The following is a 19,412-nucleotide window of genomic DNA, read 5'->3' as shown; positions in this document are numbered from 1 at the left end:
GAGCTTTTGGAAAATCCAAAATTTTTCGTGTTTCTTTGCTCTCTTGCGATTAATCCGATTTTTTCTTCGATTTTTATTCGAACCTTCAACTGCGACACCTGTCAGAATAGTTCATTTCTAAAGGGTATTCCTTTACGATCTTTTTCCAGTTTATCCTCCATTGAAGTCTCGATTTTGTCTCTAAATATTGCTTACTTTTGGGAAACGAAGTTCGCAGACATTTTCGAAATGGGATCTACTCATCCGGGGCTTATTTAGTCCACGAATGTCGTACGCCAGACGAAGGGTTGCTTCGATAACCCTTTTCATGTGACTGCCTCTGCACCGGCCTTTATTTGGCAACGACGTGACGACGTTACCGGAGTCACGCGTAATTAAATGCTTAGGGGAAGAGCGACTGAGACTCATTACAGACACACTGGAAAACAAATTTTCTTATTGATTGGATTCAATCAATGATGTTACTGGGAACAGTGAAAAAATTGAAAATTTCACGTTCGAATGATCTCTGTGGACTCGACAATAGCGAAACTAAAAAACATTGGCGATCAAGTTCTTAAAGGATCTAAGCAATAACCCGCAAACCGGGATCTAACGTGTCGTTTTCATGCACCAAGGAATTCTACAAGTCCCTAGGTATCATGTATGCTAACGTATAGTACCATGAATATTAATGGCTCACACGAGTTTCGACCTAATTTGCGGATTACAGGATGTGGAGCTATTCTCTTCAAATCGCAGTGTACAATCTTACAACGGTCGATCAAGTAAACTGGCAATTTTCACAAGTGTCTATAACCGCTACGTCGCACAGCAAACGTTCGGTTTTCTTGTCTTGCTTTCTACAAAATCCAACAAAATTTGTGAGTCATCCAAAAAGGAATCATGAAATTAAAGAGCACCTGAAAATGGGAATGGTATTTCAAGTTTCCATTGAAATCAATAATTTTATAGACAAAACAATTCAGTTTGAAGTGTGGTACAAAACTGCTATGAGGAAATGAAATTGAGGTGAGAGGCGATAAAGTTGAACGAATCGCTGGCACAACAGTGAATGTTGAACGAATGAAAAAAGTGCCTCGTAAATAATATTCAAAGAGTTGTTAATTGAGACGTTCCTCAACCTTGAAAGTTTCAATAGTAGCAATGAGAAAGTCCGTGAACACGAATTGCAAATTCAAGCTGCATGCATATACAAATTGATATTGTTTAATAATGAACAATTACGAGCAGGACAACGATCCCACGATCTTCGTCTCCTCAGTAACAGCAGGTTACAACTTAGCACTGTTTTCCACCAGATTTTCTTTTTTCATCGTGCAAACAGCAAACTGGTAATTTTATGTTAAAATAATTGTATTGTTAGTGTTTTAAGGATGTGAATCAGATGGAATGTGGAGGATGTGTAAGAAAAAAGAGTTTTTGAGAGACGAAAGGTGAAGGAAAATGTTCTATATAGGCGAGAAGATTCGTTTGGTGAAGTATGAATACTGGGGGAGGGGAAAGTTATATGAACGACGAGAGTACACGTACGAGACTGCGGGAGGGGGGAGAGGAGGCGTCTGGCAATGGCAGGGGTGTTACTACTTACCATACTCTCGATATAGCAAGCTCCCGCGTTACTCGTGCCGGCACAACGCTTGGTTCAGCTCACCAGGCCGGATAGTAGTGAAATCGGTAGCGCACGGTTCTCAACAAAACTAGATGAGCGTCGATAGGAGTCGTGTTTTCCAGGAACCTCATTTTTTTCATTGAAAAAACGATGCACGTTGATAGCGCGAGGATTTGTGAATCTGGAAAGGCTCGAATGAAGAAACCAGTTCGGATGAACAGAACGTAGGACGAGCACGAGCGAGATGACGCACAATGAGTATGGACACGAAATGAGAGGTGGAGATGAGACTGAGAGTAAAAAATGAGTGACGAGTTCGAAATAAGTAAATGAGAACGAAAATGAATTCTACGTTTGTACGAAGATACTTTCTTTCGAAAAATAAAATCAGACAAGAAAGTTATTGGTAGATCGATTTACATACTCGATGTCTATGCTTGAGAAATGATATTCGTCTATCGTGAAGGCTGACTCGCAAAGTTTCCTGGGATAACTCGTAATCACGTCGTTCCCAATGACCAACGTGGATCAACGAAGGAAGCTCGAACTCGGTGTGATCGATAAAAGTGGGGTTGCGGAGCTCTACTGGAGTTTCAATGGAAAAACGAATCGGGAGGAAGAGAAAAACATGGGAAAGGGATCGACGAATGGGAAGGAAAAAGAAGAAGAGCCCGAGAGGAGAAAAAGAGAAACATTTTGACTGTTTTGTGCCGGAATAATGGAGTCGCTTAAGGTACGTTGAAAGTTGATCACACTTGTTGATATTTTTAAAAATCGATAAGGTTAACATGACCATGCGATTGATCGATTCTCTTGTGAAACTCGAAAGTTTCGTTGAGTGAGCGATTTAAAGAACGATGTGGGAAATAATTGGAATCGGAAGTATCGGAATGGAATATTCCCCGCAATGGTAGCGACTCATTCACAAGTAGCAAGGCTAAAAAAAGGTCAATAAATGTAGCACCAACGATACGGTTCATTGAACACGCGACGTATTATGCAGCAGAAATCATTGCGATTACTGGTACTCGCGCATCAGAGATTTTCACGACAAAGTGCGCGATTTATAAACGACGATAGTCCTTCACAGAATTTCATCGACCAACCGAACATTTTATCGCCCCATCCACCGTCTTTTTATTCTAAAAACGTTTTTTGTAACCACTTCGGTAACATCGTCGGAGAATTCGCTGAGTATTATATCAAAATATTCTAAATACTAAGAAAGCGAAAATCATGACCCTCACAATTGACACGTCATTTTATTCAATGGCAAATTGAATTTTTGGGCTGAATAACGACTAACAAACCGCAGTTATATAATAAAAAGCCATGCAGTGGGTCGTGAATGAATTTTAGGTCGCAGCATTCGCTCGTTTCTTTCTTTCTCTCCTCGCGTTCCCTTCGGTTTTACGCTGCTTTCGGGCGTTCTTATCGTCCCCCTCATTCCTCATTCCTCTAAGCACCGCACATACCCTCGGCTCCGTGGACGACTGTACGAGTCTTCCCTTTTTCTATCTTCCTCTTTCAACTGGAACGCTACAGAAATTCAATAAAGTTGAAACGAGAACAAGACCGAAAAGGCCCTTCCTATTGCTGTCTTCCTCCGCCCCCGCCCCTCGGCCTGTTTTCTCCCTTGTTCATTCGCTATAAGTATAGTTTCTCCGGAGGGAGAGTTTGAGCGTCAGAGTCATCGAGAAGATCCGGTGCATACATTAAAGGGCCACAACAGTCCATATAACCCCAGTATATATATGTAGGCATACGATATACGAATAAGTGCCTTCGAACAAAGGGTTCGAACCATAACACGCGCTGTGAGACGATTGAACGACGCAGATAAGCCGTTTTTTTATTTTAAGCTTCCACACCAAGGATGAGCCCTAACTCGCTTCTTCGCTCTATTCGATCCCATTTTCTCTTTTTCACTGAACGGAATTCCAATTCGTAATAGCGTGTGTACATGAAGTCACGATGAAATATCGAGGACTAGTTGGTCGGGTACTGCACTTGAAAAATTCATTGACATTATGCACAAATTTCGTGTAAAAAAAAGTGGTTTTCAACGTAAAAATTCCCGTCCTTGAAAGGTCATTTAATTTCATGAAAGAACAAGCCTGCACTGCAAGAAGAACTCAAGTCACACACTTCCGAACATGAAATTTTTTTGGAAAGGATGTTTCCAGAGAAATAGCAATAATTGAACAGCTACTGCTTGAAATTTGGATTTAAAAAAAATCGCTAAAAATCCCCTCCCAACTTGGGAATTAATCAGCTGTTCCTCATAAGCTTTCCTTAATCCCCAAGGATTCGAACTAAAAAATCCGCTCGGCTAGGTATAAAAAGATCGAAAAAGTGGTTCGTCACGGTGTCGAGTCAGCAGGACTTTCAAGTATCGATAATAATCGACAATTTCATTGACAATGGAAAATACGAAATTTCATGGTCGAAGCTGAATCACCTTAACTCGAATGAAATCGGTGATGCTCACAGTCAGACTCGAATGGTCCGGGCCTCATCGAGGCCGGATGTAGTGGGACACTCGGTGTGCTCATCGAGATGATGAATTTGCAAGGGTATTAAGTTTCGTGACAGGAAAATTAAAGCAGGCGTGGTCGTCCTGTCACACGAAGCCTGAAAAGAGTTGACGCGTGTGTACCGAGTACCCACGTCTGACCTCGTATGTGTCTCAGCACACGTACGAGGATATACGTGCGTGTAACGCGTGTGTATGTGAAGTAACGTAGAAAGCTGGAGCACACACCGCTGACAGAACACAATATTGCAATAACTTCAATTACCCGGGACACGACCGCGGTGCGTTCACGCTTCTCTCCGCGTCATCGTGGTTTGTATCACCTCCGTTTTATATATTCCTGGTTATATCTATACCTCCGTACATCTGACGGAGGCTCGCTCGTAGCAGACTCGCGGTTATACCATTTGCGGTAAATGCGGTGGTGCTCTACACTCCTCCTCTTTATATATCTCGAAATGTTATTCTCCGCCGAAGCTACCGTGGATCCCTGCTGCCGAACGGCGAACTTTCCAAGACACGCAAAATTCGCTTTATTTCCTTTCGCATACTTTTGAAACACGACGTTTCTTTGTACCCCCTTGGTCGAATGTCAACGTTTCTTTGCTGGAAAGCTGAAATCACGCTGCGTCTGAATCAACGGAACAGTCTCCAAATGACTCAAAGTTGCGAACCTCGTGGCACCCTCCATTTTTTTTAGAGCTCGATGTGTCTATGTTACCGTACAAATACGTATAGAACATTTAGAATTGGCTTCGGGATGTCAGCAAGACGCAAAGCCGGCAACGAGGGTGCCCTTTTAAACAAGTGCTCCTTAATAAAGCATTGAGGCGCGAAACCACCCTCGAAAATTCGCCGACGCGTTCAACGCGCACAATTCCCTCGCAGTGGCTCACGATGTCTCTATGGATTGCGCCTCGGGGCTTTTTCGCGCCTCACACACTTTTCCGTGCTTGTGTTACGACGCGAGTAGTTGCGACGCGATATTTGGGCACATGTGGAGAGAGAGAGAGAGAGAGAGAGAGAGAGAGAGAGAGTTCGTATTAGGTGGCGTAACGAGGAATGGTGTTGAGGGGTTTCCAGTCCCCAGCATCAGTCAGTCAAAACCCTCCAACGTTTTTCGTTATTTCGTTAAATTTTGGAAAAGTAAATAGACCCTCGACGGGATACGAAGGCATGAGAAGAAGCCGCAGAGACGATGAGAACACGGAGCATAAAGAGGATTCGTATAATGGGGTCTGGGCAGAAAGCATCAATCGACTTCTAGTTTTTATTTGCTTGAAGAATATTCCAAGAGTCCCTTGTGAATCTGCCGTTCCGCGGGGACCCAATCGCGTCATCCGTTTCGCGAGTGCGACACGCTTGAGATGGTGGCACTGAGTAACGGGTCTGCGTAAACGACAAACTGAACGGAAATTTGAAGAATTCGAAATGACAAGGTTCGTCGAAAACTTTCAAGCGCGTTGATAGCTCGACACGTTTGTCAGTAACTTTTGATCGCACGAGTCGTTGTTAAAAAACTGGCTTTCTATCGTCGCGTGAACAACGCCGGTGGATTATTCGCTCGGCGATCGTGTGAAGCGAGCATTAAAAAATCGTAGAATATCCCGGCTAAAAAATCGGTACTTTTGTCAAAAGGCTCTCAGTGGGAATCGCGTGCGTACAGCAATTCGTGAGATTGGAATTTAAAAAGAATGGAATACAAAAAATGGTAGGCGCGCATAGCCTCGGGGGAGATTTTCGACTGTGGAACAGGGGCTGTCGCGACGTGTACGTTTTATGCGTACGCGCGTGTGTACACTGCGGGTCGACGGTGTGACCCCTCGTCGCGCAGACGAGATCTCTCCGTTCCACTCGAAATTTCGCTCGACTAGCGCTTTTTTCAACATTTATTTGACAGCTGTCGGCCGCAACGCGCTCACGTTTTACCCTTAAAGCCTGCTCGCTACCGGGGAATGATCACGGCTCTCCACGATGCCTGCTGTCTTCGACTTTTGTCTCGAGGGTCGCGCGACCAATATGCTTGCTCTTCCTCATTTCGCGCAGCGCAGCACGTGCAGCGATCCCGGTACGCGAACGTGGCAGAAAGAGCCTCTTCGTTTCCGGTCCCAGGGGGACGTAATTAAAAGATAATTGAAAACGACTGCCAAATTCTTCAGGACTAAATATCGTTTCGTTGCTCCAGCGACTCTCCTACCAAGACGCATGACGCCTTGCGCACACACGCGAGAATTCGCAATCGCGCGAGTCCCCGAGTTTGGGGCTCGCCGTTTGTTCGATTCTCGCGAAAGTTTCCAATAGAAATATCGATTCGTAGCCATGATCGCGACGGCGGCGGAGCAGCGCGCGGGCGTTTTAATCGCACAAAAAGAGAAATCACTCGCTTATTCGTAAAAAAATGTTGTGTAAAGCCGGCGAGAGTGGTACGTAACGAGAAACGATTGACAAAGCCTGAGAACTTTGTCAATTAGAGAACAACAATTAGTTGTTTGTACTGACTACAGATACGAGAGTCACGCGAGCGCGCAGACCGCCTCTCATATCGCGGCGACTCGCGAGAGAGTGATAGGTAATAAGTAATATAACGGATCGTGTCCTCAGCCACAATGTGCTCAAACCATAAACACTCGTCTCGGCTTTCTAGCCTCAACGCTCCGCAGTGTGCGTTCGCGAATGAAGACATGCGCGCACTTTCATGCGTATTCTCTTACATATCGATACACAGAAGTCCACACAGAAACGTGTGTCTTGGTAAGAGGCAGCCTTTCGAGCTGTTATAAACCATCGCCAGATATCTAAATGGAATACGCTCTTCGAACGCGCACTGGGAACCCGTTAATCGTGCGTTACACACGTGCGAACGTTCGCGTTAATAACTTCCTCAGCTTTTCTCCGTTGGAAGATTGTGCGGTTGATCGCGGAATAACTCAATTCCGTGTTTCCACGCATTACGTCGCGACTTTACGAGATTTTTTCTGCCAAAATTCATAGCAGGGGAGGCTGGAACGAAACGAGGGACGCGAGGAAAGCTTCTTTCAGGAGGCACCTTGCGTATCGGAGTGTAATAAAAGGTAGAGGAAAAAAAAATGGATAAAGTATGAGAAAAGAAGAAATTTTGTGAAAATTCAACTTTTATTCTATTCATGAGTAAATATGAATAATTGAAAGAGAGAAAAATGACTTGTGTAACTTTCGAAGTTAGTTTCGCCTCGATATCTCCCCCATTGGAGATATTCAACACTGTTTTTGTTGGGATTCTGTGCAGCGAAAATAGTGAAAGGGGTATTTTTATGGGAAACAAATGACCCGGAAGAAGCGTAGACGCATTTTGTATGTCAAATGTCGGGACTGCGTGTCGCGGTTTTCAGGTACGAAGTGTAATGCTACATACGCCGTTTGAATAATTCGCTGTGAATGGATGATCGAGCGGTGGATGCGTCTAAAGGGGGTAAAAAACATGGAATACCACCATGTTTTCCGGCATTCTACATTTCTACAGGGCGATACACACGAACGTAGTTGTAGCAATGAAAACGTGATAGTGTCCCGTTGACTAGCGGCGAATGTAAAAAAATGTGGAGGCTATTGGCGCGTGCGAGTCACGTATATAGACTCTTAAGAATATCGTGTGCAATATCTATGATTTTTGCCTCGTTAACAGGTAGAATCATGGGATAGAGTGTACGAGATGGGAGAGAGCGGCGGCTGCGATAAAAATTCTTGAGAATGCTGCCTCGCAGTGCTGGGCATGGGTAAACGCGTAAGCTCTTCGGCGTGATAGTTGATCTCATAGCACGAGCAAAGAGCCTACTTTCCGAGAGTTTTGAGCTCGGATCCAGCGGACAATCGTCTCGTCAGGAGCTCGTTCTCCTTTCTCGCAACGTCAAAGCTACGGTGTCGGTACAGATCGCGATAGAAAAAGTCTGGCTCGTTTGCTACTAACTAGTAGCCCTGCGTCGAAGGCTCTCTTTGAACTTGCGTGCATATACGTGCGTTACGCGCGAGTCTTGTTCTTACTCCGCGGGAGAAAACAGTCCTGAAGTTTCTTACTGTTGCACGCCTTGAAGTTCGAGAGTGTTTTCAAACGTTATTCGCCGTGATTCGGCGAATACGACTGTACGACATTGTTTCAAACGAATCCTTTTTCTCTCAATTTTTAAAGCATTTCCATACGAAATCGTGCTACAATCGAATGCCTACGGCGAACGAAACGTCCGCCACAATTCGTTGGCCTTAAAGCCCACGGAGCGGTCAACAGCGGGTGAAAAGATGGCAAAAAAAATTAAATCGTTCCGCGCGCAGGCCCTCGAACATATCGCCAATTTAGGTAGACGATCGTAGGTTGCCATAATCATGATATTTATCCCTAATGAAATTAGTCGTGCTCCTCAAAACGCGTAGAATAGACGCCGCACCGTAAAATTACTATAATGGTTGGTGCGGCGAGGGCCGTCAAAATCTATCCGGGAATTCAGACAAACGTTCAGCCTCGCGTACCAACTCACTCACACACACACACACACACACACACACACACGTATCCGCACAATATTTTCTTTATACGCCTTCACTTAAATCATCTCATATTCGCTGTGTACCAAAATGGCATAATAACGATTTGGTTTCATGGACGCTTCAAAACGGGAGGGAGAGACAAAAAAAATAAGGAGGAGGAGGAGGAAGCCCAAGCCCGTAAGCGTTCCTTGAGTGAATCGGGCCTCTCCGTTCACCTATTTTTGCTCAACCGCGTTCATCAAAACCAAACACACACATGCAGTTTAGCAAGTTTTTTGCCAGGAATTTAAAATTACGGTCGTAAACAGAAGAGGCGAGAGAAGCGAGGCGAACGATAAATTTGAAGATTCGTCCCCCTCCCCGGAGGCTGTTTTAGACTCGACCGTGAAAGATCCTCTTAAAAAAACTGCCATCCGCATCTACGAGATGAGAACCAAAGCTACACTTGACAATACAAATAATTTTAATTAATCTCTGAACACTCGAGATAAAATCGATACAAAATCAAAGTCGATGTGCTGCAGAGTTACGGACTACCTTAATTGTTTACATGGCTGCCGCGTGGTACGTTACAGCATAAAAACTGATGCACTTTAACATTGTATCTGAGTGCTTCGCGGATTCGAACGTACGATTTTCGTCTCCGTGCAGCACTCGAGGGAGGGGTTAGAAGGATACCCGCAGCCAGAAGCCCAGCGGGCTCGTTCTGCTGGAAACAATTGCTGCCTCTGGGCATCATTTACATCATAAGCAATCATAATGATCGAATTTTCGGCGAACGAACGATGATCCAATGAGTGGAACGATGAGGGGGAGCCAATTCAGAAGTGGGTACCCACTTACTGACGGCTACGATGCAGAGCGACTCTTCTGTACGCGAACCACACTCGCCGTTAGCTTGAGTGAGAGCTTCCTTCCTCCTATCCATGCTCCACCCGCTCACTCGTTCTCTTCGTCTTCTATCCTGCTATTCTTTCAATAGAGCTGCCTCACTTTTTCATCATATAGCTCCGGGCTACCTGTGCCAGTTTATACCAAATGGCAACTCTCCCCGGAGCTCCAGACCACTTCTGACAAAATTCTCTCAACTGCTTCTCGCTCTTCTCTTTTACGCGTTGAACTCCCGTTCGCACACTGCCTTTACGCATCGACGAATCTCTGGAGCAGCCATTTGAAGAATGGTCGTTCTCGAAAACTTGCAATTAGCTGAAAAACCGTTTGCCTCGCTGCAGTCTCAGGGGTTGATGTTTCTCCAGAGGTTGCTGCATTCCTGGGTAAAAAAAAATCTTGAATCCTCAACGTCTCGATGAGACGGTTCAATCGACAGTAATTCTTCGACGCAATTTCTTGACATTACTCAACAGCTTGGTGAAAATCATTTAATCGATTATTCAGCCGGGAGGATTCGTGTCCTATCATCCAACAAGAGTTATCGAGTCGACGTTTCTTGTTATCCAGTAGTACACAGACGAGTTCGGAGCATTGATTCTTCAACGAGTCGTCGTCGTCGTCGTCGTCGTCGTCGTCGGGAGCGGTGGCAGACCTAGTTCGAGTTGCCGCTGTTTTCGACTTCGATGGAGCATTTTCTCTCGGTCTCAAATCCCTTGTATCGTATCTTTGCCAGTTCTACCCTGAGGACTACGTGAAGATATATACAAACGTATACACACAGATAAACACGTACAGTAGAAGAGACGGGCTGACTGGTGCACACACGCACCTTGTCTTATTCTCTCTTGGCGCACACATTCGGTGGCCTTCGCATCAGTATGCGGACCACGAACCCTCTGCCTCCCCCATTCCTCGTGCTGCTGCCCCACCCTTTTCCCAACTCGCTCTCGGTCTTTCCTCTCGCCTTGTATACGGCCCCTTACCAAGAGAAACGGAGGTCCTTTCCAAGAGAGTGTTTCCAGCAACGTAATGCCGAAACAGTATTGATTGCAACCGAGAGCGACCGTTCTTTGGCTTAACATTGCTATACTCAATGGCTCGCGCCAACATCTGAAACATCCTCAATCCTTCGAGAAATTACTGTCTCGAGATAGCCGCTTCGACTCGAGCACTGCAAACACTCCTAGCCCAGGAAAACCCTGAGTGTACCTTTTTCTTGGGACGTCGATGGACTTTTTTCTCTTATAAAAGTGTGATTCAACGCTTATTTGATGTATGGTAGGATCGAAATGCGATGGCCAGTTGATTCGTCACCAAATTTGATGCAACGTTTTAAAACCCCAAACATGTAAATGAAACCCACGAATTTCACAAACATTTTTGACACCAAGAAATTTTCAAGTGAAACTATTCAATTGCGTGAGGAAAATTCTCAGTCCCTGAGCATCGGTATGCTCGATGAAATGCCCTCCGACGAGAAGGTGCTAGAGGGTCATGATGAAGTAACAATGACCTTTGAAGGGCGAGGAAACCGGGCCCTCCAGGGTTGCGAGGATAATGCCGAGGGAAATACGGATAGTGGCTGAAACCGCAGATCCACCTCTTGGACGATGCGGCCGGCCCTTTCAACCGCTCTAGATAATTATCCGATGGACGGATAATCGAGAGCACTTCAAAGTTTCGAATTATTACCGAGTCAGCAGAGCTCGGCTTGCTACATATGTAATGGCACCGGGACCGTGGAAAACTAACGAATTCAAATGGCAGTTCTCCGGGGATGAAAATGTGGATTCGTGTCGCCTCAAACTGAACTGTTTTAAACTCAATCGTTTTATTTTGCTCATAGCGCTTCGAAGCTTGTAAAAACTCCAAGAAAAAAAGAGCAAATAGACGGCTAACGATGATCTTATAACAAAAGAATCGAGCCCAGAGATGTTTGCAGAGTCGAAATTCGATTGGAACTTCCACGTGCTACGACAAAATTAACGAGTGCTAATGATACTGAAAGCTTGCCACGGCTTTTCAGCATAAAGTATCGAAATGGCCGCCAAAGTATTGCCAAGTCACTCGATTTCATGTGGCTTGGAATCTTTATCGAGCTTTTTCCTCCATAATGAGGCAGATCGATTGCCGAGGACATTATCATAACAATGTCGAGACACCCTCCTGGGCGAGCAGCGTCTAGAGTACAATTGCCATCTATGATGCCTAACACAATTGATAGAGGAGAGAAATTTTTAGAAGAAAACAGGAAAATACTGGGGTGCCGATGGGACGAGGGTGAGAGAGGTACGGCTGCATGGAGAAAGTGGCACACGCTCTGGGGGTCGCAGAAAAAACGGAGAGGGTCGGTCACACCAAGCGGCTTATTAGCCAGCTATGTGATCTATTTGCCCTGTACGTGCATAAAGAACGAAGCCACGTTATTGTGCCGTTATGTTACGAGCGTAAGGAATATTATTGGCCAATGGGGACCTCCAGTCCGTGCTTCCGATGCTATACTAATACACAGAACAATACATATTAGATATTATTACAGGGCTCCATAATACGAGCAGCACTGAAGTTAATAAAGCAATGGGAACTGGAACGTAGGCGAATCACCCCTAACCGGCATCAATGTACCAATAATTTTTTCCCCTCCCCTCTAGATATTGTTCCATTTATTCCGAGTCTTCGAATTTTATCGGACTCGCACCCCGTCCTCGTTGTCGAAGACTCGTTCTGTGCGCGCAACATCAGACTCGGTTTCGAATACCTTTTCGTGCGGTGAGTGGAACTTGGAAACTTGAATTCCACGAGACTCGGGTGGAAGAGAATGCGTTGAGAATTTCCGCAGGACAAACGTATAAGAATGATTGTACATCTTAGGGAGATCGGACCCTTGTTTATTGTTCCAAATCGTCTTAGAATTCGGGGAACAGTCCAGCTTGACAATGGAGAGGGAAAGCGAGCCGTCTGTCATCGTTGGTACGAGTTGAAGATTCCTCAGATACCGGTTTACTCGTCGTTGAATTCGATTCGATAGTACCGGATGTACTTTAAGGGGTGGTTTTCAAATTCAGATGATGCTTTATTATTCAACAGATTGCTTACTTCGATTAAAGCGTACCAACTTCATTATCAAGTGGATAAAAAAGCATTTACAGGAGGAATGGAGGGGTAATCGTTTTACGAATGAATGTCAGGAATAAAACAATGGAAGCGAGCGTAGGAACGCTCGAAGAAAATCCATACCCGGTTCGCAGGCATCGCGTACACCGTAGGTACAGAGGATTGTGCTGTGGCGGAACACAATGGCGCGTTCTGGAAGAAGGCTTCAGGAGGTGGAGCAGCGCGCGGAGTCTCGGAAACGAAAAGAGCGAGAGAGCCCGATCGCGATGCCGGCAAATAGCGAGTACACGAGGCAAGGAAGAAAGAGGAGTCTCGGGTCAGGCGAGATACGCCGAGAGGAAGAGAGACAAGTTGCGAGAAGAGAGAGAAAGAGAGAAATGAAGGAAAAGGAGGTATGTAGCGAGGCAGCGAGCGAGCTTGCGGCGGTCCTTGCCCCGAGTACGTGCTCGGAGTGTCAAAAGCTTCTGGCACACGATATGGGAGCTGAACCGAGAGCTCCGTAGGCAAGCCACGAACTCGGGGATGACGGTAGACCAAGGTCTCTGCCGATCGATAAACACTCTTAACTGAAACACACTGTGCGATCAAGTTTGCATGGTGATTGCGACTCATAAGACAAGCTGGATCGGTACGGTTCGTTCTCCTCTCGTGTTCCAGGCTCCTTCGACACACTCGTCCGTATATTCCGCCATGTCCATCGGTAAACAAAACGCTTTTACAGTTTTCATATTCACGCGAAAAACCGGCAATTCCAATTTCCCCTTGTCGAATCTAAATCTGAAAATCGGCTGAGAGTCACGTGCGTGTGGGTGAGTATTCACAAATTGCATCATCCAGTATCACCGAAGAGCCCAGAGATCGAGGAACAACAAAAACACACCGAGCATATTTTTACACGTAACATGTTCACGTGGCCATTTGGGAAGGTTTGAAGGGCGCCCTACGACGGAGGTGTCAGTAGATCTTTATCTCCGGCCCCATCGACTCTATCGCTTTTTATCTTCACCCGTCTGTCTTCTTTTTCTGTATCTTTTTCCCCTCTATCTCTCGCTGCCACGTTTGACATAGCCGCTTTCGCAAGCGTGAAATGAAATTTGACAGTTCGGAGCAGCGACCATTTTTCTATTCCCCACTTTTCTCCGTGGCCGTTCCAGGCTTACGTCGCCTTGCAGCATTCTTTCTCGTTTCATATCTCTCGCTTTTCTCATACGATTTTATCTGCCATCTATAGACGTGATCTGCACCTACTTGCTCAATATCTCCCTCACTTTTCATCCAAGCATAGCGAGCAGTCACATTTTTTTCATATTCATCGCATCTATCCGCATGCGTGTACATCTCTCTTCCAAGTTCTCGAAAAATTCTTCAAAATGGCGTTGCAGTAACGTTTTCCAACACATTTGGAATAGCCCGCGGCCGCGTCTACCTACCAGCCATAGAGGTTATCCGTATTCACATCTCCTTTCTTCGATCGTATATAGAGGCGCATGGACACGCGCATTGATACACGGTTACACGAGAACTTGCCCTCATCCGCTTTCTCGCGCGCACCCCATTTTATACAATTCTCTTTTATCTGTTACTTCCCCTGTCACTGGCTGGCCCGTCGCTTGCGTTCCCTCGGGGCATCCCGCTCGTACGTCGTCCGGGACTTCTTAGTTCCAACCCGACACCTTTTTACAAGTACAGCATACGCCGTTTTACCTCATGGCCCCCCCGCGTGTAACACACCCTCGAGGAGCTCGCGCTCCATTTCTCTCTTTCTCTTTTCATTCTATGCGCCAGCACTCAGCGCATGTGTCGTATAGTGGGTGCTACATTTGCCTAAACACATCAAATGCTCAGGGCCACTCGGCCATCGGTTCGCTGGGCAGGTACTTAAGCTGCTTTCAAGCGTGCACATACAATATGCGAACACTATAACATTACTGCGCTTCTATGCTTTATCATTGAAAAGGGGGCTCGAATCGCCGCGAGCCATTTTAGGAGCTACTCGATCAATGGACGGACCAGTGCATACTTTTCTCAGTGCTTTTATCACTCCAGCATGTTGAACTTACGAACAAGTTTTTCGGCCCAAAAGATACACTGGAGTAGATGAGAAAGACAAAAGCAATCTGTGCGATCGCAGCGTGCGATATTATCCGGCTGGATCCAATCGTCACCTCGAGGTCCATACGACGTTGGGGATCTGACCAGCAGCCTAAAAAAACCAGGCATGCTGACGCCCCTCCCCTGATGACAGCTGTCCCTGCACATCGAAAAGCAAATTATATCCTCAAAGCATCGTTCATCTCCATTCAGATGTTATCTTTCAATACGTGACGTAAGCACAGCGCTTTGACACCTCATTTCAAATTCCCATCATCTACGACACGATCATAATCCGATGTTCGTGTAAGCCCTGCAAACACGGAGTCTTCAAACTTGACGTTTCCATTCCACTCGGTCGATCAATGATTCTTATTGTTCTTCAGCGCTTCAATAACGATGATGAACATGGTCTTGCTCAACGGGAAGATCATTTGACCGAACGATTAAACCGAATTGTTTGTCCAGAGTAGAGTAGTATTTTACGTGTCTGGAAAAATGAAATATTATTTGTCCCGTGACGTTAGCCGAGCTGATGAAGACACAGGAGTTGAATAGAAGCATCAGGAATTTCTGAGGGGTGGCCCCATTCAACAAAGCACATTCCTTCGTGTTCAACTGCAGCAGACTATTGGGATCGGTTAATTATCCGTGAATTTTTTGGTAGGCCAACCCTTTGTCGCAAATGCGCATCCTCCCTCGAGAAGGAGGCTTAAGGGGTTAGCAATGAAGTTGCGGACTCGACGAGGAGAATAATGAAGCGTAGCGCTAACCCATTCTCAGTGGACGTATCGTCGCCTCTGCTTTAGATATGTTTTATAGGACCACTGCCGCACCGCAGACCCTATCTTTTGCCTCTCGCTCTCCTCCGCCAGCTTTATTATCACCATGGCGATGCTCGCTCCACCCCCCCACTTCGTTCTCTCAATGAGAAAGTGAGAGCGTACGCGGGGACTCCGGGTATTGCTCAGTGTCCTGGCATTACGCGTTGTTGGATTAACCCTTCCTCACGCCCAGCTGCGTACGGGATAAGAGTTCCCTTCGCGATTCCTATCCTTTCCAGTGATGCTCAACGAGCCGTTATATCGCGCACGAATTCGTATATAAATAGAAGGGAAAGACACTAAACTGTATTTTTAATTTCTTTGACAAAAAAGCTGCAGGATCGACGGCTTCATTGGTTGAGCCGACCTGAATTCACGGAAGTAGGACAAATATTCAATGGCAATAACTGATGAATAAGATCGAGGCACGACTCAATTTTGATGCCACTTTCATCGATACTTATGACTAAAGTTTCAGGCCCAACCAGAGCTTTCGACTGTGCTACATGAAAACCATAACGGGCACCCTAATCCGGCAATATATTTCGCACTGTCTTGCAGGATTCATCGCTCACTCGATACAGTTTCTCGCCCTATTTAGTAGATCATATATATTATACACCGTCCTTAGCGGTGGCTCAACCCCTTATCAAATAACTTTCACCCCTGAGTGAAGCATTATCGACATACCTCTAAGCCTCTTCGGGGCTTATCCTTTCATATGAGAATAGATACTCTTGATGAGGTTGCGTCCAGGTGAGCGTTTCGATACGGAGATGCGACATTGATATATGTGGAAGGGTTGGATTAATGACAAAATTCAATGAGAGAATGGTAAGTGAATAAATGGAATTTCTCATTTGTGCACATAGCACCTACGTATACTGAAGTAAAAAAAGCTTGAGTCCCCCTATATGGCTTTTCATCTCTCTCTATTTAGTGTCACGAACGATGGTTGCCGACATCGTCTTAGAACAGCCATCGGCATCTGTTCGCGAAGGAATTACGACGTAACTTTGTCTCCTAAGATAACGTTCTACTCGTTGGCGACAGGTCTCTGCTGCTGAGTGGTACTGCACGGTATGTCGAGTGAGCGGAGGTATATATAGGGAGAACTGCGAGGACGGGAGTGTGTATGATGGGTGGGATGAGACTGCAGAGCCACCGCCGGGTCTCGAGTTTCCATCAGGGTGGTTCTTGCGACGATATAGTCGGACTATATGTGAGCTTTGTCGGTCTCGCTCTTACTCCGGTCTCTCACTGTGTGTCTCTGATGGTGGGTGGTTCGCGGGAACCGCGGGGCCGGCACGTACCTCTCCACCCCTGCTCATATATATGACGGAATCTGTCCTTTCGCTTCTCCCTGTTAATATATAGCTTCTTCTCACTTTCTCTCGTAGCAAGTTTGGTGAGAGCTCGTCGGGGCTGCTCGGTCCCTGGCTGGCTCTGGGCGTCGCGCCGCCAGTTCCACCACCACCGCTGCCGCCGCCGCCGCCACCGCCGCCATCACCCCTGTTACCCGGAGCCGCAGTCGCTTCAGCAGACCCCAGCGAGACATACAGCATACCCACTATCACCCACAGATAGTGCGGTTCGGTCTCTCCTTGCTATGGGGTGTCGCGAGCTCATACATATTCAGCGGATGCATCACCCGACCTCTACCACCGGCGTTCATCTATTGACCCGACTTCCCACAGGGACAACTCTCTTTAACGCCTGACAATACTTTACCCAGCTCCCTCCATGGAACTCGAATTACAGGCCAGTTTTCGAGTCCGATTGATGTTTAGGCGTTTTATCAAAACCTGAAAGCGCCGCTGGGACCTGCTCCAACGACCTCTCCCCATACACGCTCCCCGCAGCAGCCTACTCCAGCATCCCATTCCTCTTCCTCTCTTTTCCCTCTTACCACGTGTGACTGCACTTTCACACGTGCTCTTATTCAAACTCGTCAACTTTGCTTTTCACATTTTCCCTTGATCGGTTCACTGCTCTCTCCCGAATTTATCCAAAAAATGTTTTTACGAGATCCAACACAACGAGGCGGTCAAGTCTCTCAACGACGTCAATCAATAATATATATGTATATATTTCCGCAGAGGTATTGATCCTCGATGAAGCTAACGTCTTCGTGACAATGTCGTTGCTCAGTACGTTGAGCCATCGCTCAAGCGGATGGTGGATTTACCAATTTGCATAACAATTCAAGTCCGGTTAGAACGACACGTAATTGATATAAATATGCTCGAGGTGGACGGACGGTAGGAGAAAGAGAGGGAACGTTATCTAAAGAGTGGGATAGACACTCGACGGACCGTAGCTGCTGGGCCAAGCTTTATGGATATACCCATGGATTGCCGGTCCGACTGCGGCCGTGCGCGCATAACTTAGCATAAATAATAAATAATATCGCGAACACGTGCCGATGCTGTTACGTGTGCGTCATTAATACAACGTATATATCGAATACGAAAGCTTGGCCGTATCCGTCAACCTGGATATTCGCGAAACCCCAATTAAGGGTGATTGTAATTTCGGCCGTTGTAAACGTACCTAAATTTGACCTCTTCTAAAATACTTGTTACTTCACCGGTGCATGCATAGCAGCACACATTCAATGAAATTCTAACTAAGTTGCTCAGGACTCGAGAGTGGATCTATTGAAAAATAAATGGCAGGATATCGAGATTCGTTAATTTCTGAATTATTCCTGCAATCGGAGGACAATTAATGGCACAGATTTTACAACGTATGAACCGTAAATCCAGTTAACAATTATTTTCCGTAAGCCATAACGTCGAGCAACCATGACGTCAGGTAAATTCTCTGAGCGAGCTACCGCGATATTTATTTGCGATCTGGTGTGGGAAAAAACAAGCATGAAAAAACGGGTTAATGTTCATGAGTCAAGAGCCCGTGGGATGAGGACGTGGCAAGCCGGGCGAGAGCATCGCGATTCGGTGGTCTCGCTTTCCGGCTGAGCTCATTCGTTCTCTCGGCTCGTTCACGACGAGGCGCTAATGACTAATGAGAGCGTGGCGAAGAGTGAGTCTCGAGAGCACCGATTGGCCCCTCGGTCGCATTCGCGTGTTACCGAATAGCGATGCTAATCTTGTCGCGGTCCGCGGATACTTGGAACGCACCGGGGCCTCTGCGTGTCTCGTGCCCATCCAGCACTTCTTCCAGCAGCACTTTTGGACTTGCTTTCGTTTGAAAAGGAAACGAGTAAGAGGGAGAGGGTGAGAGAGCGACTCTGACTACCGCGGAACCGGACCGCCACTTGAATATATAGTGTGTACCCACGACCAAAAGCAACTGACCCAACCACCCAGACCGCTTTAGCTCCTAATACCTTTTATCGCGAATTAAGATGTTGTCGGGGTGCGCGTGCTGGTGCTCCCTCTGGCTCCCTCGCTACGCATGTCTATATATATCGAGGAGCGAAGCTTTTCTACTGCTCCTCCTCGTCTTTCCTCCATACCAAAATACCTCACCTTGCATTATTTTCTTCTTCTTATTGGTCCATCCCACATGCAGTCTTGCTCAAACTTCTACCGACCAGATCGACCTTCCAGATATCGCATTTACAGGTTAGCTTTTTTTGCCCTGGAGTTGAAGGCATTGCTACGTCTGAAGAGCTGAACGACCATCAAAGAGCCTGCTTAATTAGAAGTGAACTATTGACGATGTCACTGTTATTGATGTCGCGATGCGTATATGTTCGCCCCCGAGTTACAAAGTGCAACAGCCTGAAGTAACTTACCCCGTGATGAAATAATTTGGTCGAGACGATGAAAATGAAGCACGAGTCAGGAGAGAAGTTTTCGTC

At 46.2% G+C, this 19,412-nt stretch overlaps 1 long non-coding RNA gene across 2 annotated transcripts in view; it reads left to right on the top strand.

Moving 5' to 3' along the window:
- The window catches only part of LOC122406797 (uncharacterized), a 118,200-nt gene that overhangs the window by 75,475 nt on the left and 23,313 nt on the right, over positions 1-19,412 (top strand). The window contains exon 1 of one of the 2 annotated variants that reach the window (XR_006260073.1): positions 1,656-2,345. The exons of the other annotated variant lie outside the window; for it this stretch is intronic. This is a non-coding gene — a long non-coding RNA (uncharacterized lncRNA). Of the gene's footprint in view, positions 1-1,655; positions 2,346-19,412 lie in introns of those variants that run through there. 2 annotated transcript variants of the gene reach the window in all.

This window comes from Venturia canescens, chromosome 2, assembly GCF_019457755.1.
Source record: "Venturia canescens isolate UGA chromosome 2, ASM1945775v1, whole genome shotgun sequence".
Classification (NCBI taxonomy): Eukaryota; Metazoa; Arthropoda; class Insecta; order Hymenoptera; family Ichneumonidae; genus Venturia; species Venturia canescens.
Note: the sequence above shows the minus strand (reverse complement) of the source record. Positions and strands in the feature narration are given on the sequence as shown.